The following is a 2,408-nucleotide window of genomic DNA, read 5'->3' as shown; positions in this document are numbered from 1 at the left end:
GACAACAACAAAACCCACCTCAAAGGATTGTCAGGAAAGTTGGGTAAGCAGTATTTTAGCAGGCACGGCTTTCTGATGCACTTTTCATTGTAGGAGGCGTAGGTTCGATCCCTGGGTCGAGAGGATACCCTGGAGGAGAGCATGGTAACCCACTCCAGGAGTCTTGCCTGGAGAATCCCATGGACAGAGGAGCTTGGTGAGCTATAGTCCATGGGGTCACAAAGAGTTGAGCACAACTGAAGTGACTTAGCATGCACGCAGGCAAGATTTGACCACTGCAGACGTCTCCAGCCACAACCACAACGTGTAGCCACCCTCACCCTTGCTGGGTGGCCCCAGTCCTCCTCCCTCCCCCTCTGGCTCTGTCAATTCCTCTAATGGGCTGTGCTCTCTACTGCCACAGGGACCTCGCACATGCTGTCCCTCTGGCCCATCCCCTTGGATTTTAAAACCAGCTCAAACATGACCTCCCTGGGGGCAACCTCCTATGACAACATGGCCTAATTCACGTTCCACTGTTACACACGCAGCACTACACACCTGTTCTTCATAGTGCTGAAATTTGTGTGGCTTTACATTTAATGGAGAGCAAAGAGCCAACTCCATGGAAAAGACCCTGATGCTGGGAAAGATTGAAGGTGGGAGGAGAAGGGGGAGACGCAGGATGAGATGGTTGAATGGCATCACCCGCTCAATGGACATGAGTTTGAGCAAACTCTGAGAGAGAATGAAGGGCAGGGAAGCTGGGGTTGCAAAGAGTTGGACATGACTGAGCGACTAAACAATATCTGTCACCCCTCTGGAGCGTGAGCTTCATGAGACTGGGGACCACATCTGATTCAACGTTGGTGCCCCCTTAAATCCCCTTACCAGCCCAGTCTAGTAGAACCTACTTCCTACTGCCAAGCCCATTTTTTTTTCCTCTTAGGGTCTATTGGTTTAGGCATCTGTCTCAGAGTTTACTCTGGTACTGAAGTCTATGTCTGCCCATGCACAAGGCTCACTATTGGGTAATTAACCAGGCGCAGCCTCAACCAATGAATGGCGGGAGTTGGCATTTGCACCCTCAGCTCCCTCACCACTCGGGCAGGATAACTCTGGGGACGTGCCCAGTACTGGTTCCCTGAATTGCCTAAGTGGGATTAAGTTCCATTTTTCCACCTGAATAATCCACTTTTTTTTTTTTTCCTCACTACAACACACGGTACGTGAGATCTTAGTTCCCCAACCAGGGATTGAACCTACATCCCCTGAATTGAAAGCAGGTAATCTTAACCACTGGACCACCAGGGAAGCCCCTGAATAATCCACTCTTGATCATCTGCCTTCCTTGTCTGGGTAAGCATCCTCCTTTCCCAGTGCATACTTCCATCATAGCCCACTTACCCTCAAACACTTCTCTCAAACCTTGGGGCTTGTACTAGACTTGTACACAAACTCTTGGGTTTCTGGAGAAGCTCAAACTAAAACATAACTATTTCCCCAGGACCTAACATGGCACCAATGCCTAGTAAGCACTCCGTAAAAATCTTGCTTGAGTGAGTGACGGAATGAATGCATGCATGTAAAAAAAACTCCACCTGATAACAACTCCTTGGTCTCTGGTTGGGCTCACAGAAGACCCTCAGGTCAATTGACTACCCCTATCTGGGACTCAGTTTTTCTATATATAAAATCAGCACGGTTGAAGCTGGCGATTTGGAGAAAGTAGACCTGGGAGGACTTTAATCAAGCAGCTCTCACAGGGGAAGATGTGAACCTTCTCCCAGACCCCGAATATATTTTTCAATGTTTAAAGACAGTTTTGGTTGTTATCATACAAGTGGGGGAGGCCAGGGATTATGCTAAACACCCTACAAGGCACAAGACAACCCTCACCTCAAAGAATCATTCAGCCCTAAATGTCAATAGTCTTGAGGCTGAGAAACACCGTTGGAACTTCTTTTGAACTCTAAAAAATCTATCATTCGAAAATGACAGACTTCCCTGGTTAGTCCAGTGGCTAAGACTCTGCACTCCCAATGCAGCAGGCCCAGGTTCAATCCCTGGTCAGGGAACTAGATCCCACATGCTGCAATTAAGAGTTGACATGCCATAACTCAAGATCATGTGTACTGCAACTAAGACCTGGAGCAGCCAAGTAAACAAATAATTTTAAAGACAAACAAACAAATAAATAAAATGGGATCAAAGTCAAACCCAAAGGGTAGACTCACCTGAACTTTCTTTTAGGGGCACAATTACTGTAGTTCATCTACTCATAGCGGTACATTTTTCACTTCTTTTTATCTCTGAAATCAGGATGTATTTGATAATCAATGGTGCATAATAGTTGAATTGGCAGAGGTCTTATTCCTTTTTGTCTGGGACTAACAAAGTAACTGCATTTCCTCTTCAATTTGACAACA

The 2,408-nt window shown here is 46.5% G+C and overlaps 1 non-coding gene across 1 annotated transcript; it reads left to right on the top strand.

Moving 5' to 3' along the window:
• The first annotated feature begins 1,983 nt into the window (after window positions 1-1,983).
• TRNAG-CCC (transfer RNA glycine (anticodon CCC)) lies at window positions 1,984-2,057 on the top strand. Its single transcript has one exon. It is a non-coding gene; the product is annotated as a tRNA-Gly (tRNA).
• Window positions 2,058-2,408: the final 351 nt, after the last annotated feature.

Source organism: Ovis canadensis, chromosome 17 (genome assembly GCF_042477335.2).
Source record: "Ovis canadensis isolate MfBH-ARS-UI-01 breed Bighorn chromosome 17, ARS-UI_OviCan_v2, whole genome shotgun sequence".
Taxonomy (NCBI): Eukaryota; Metazoa; Chordata; class Mammalia; order Artiodactyla; family Bovidae; genus Ovis; species Ovis canadensis.
This window is presented reverse-complemented; position numbering and strand designations above follow the sequence as displayed.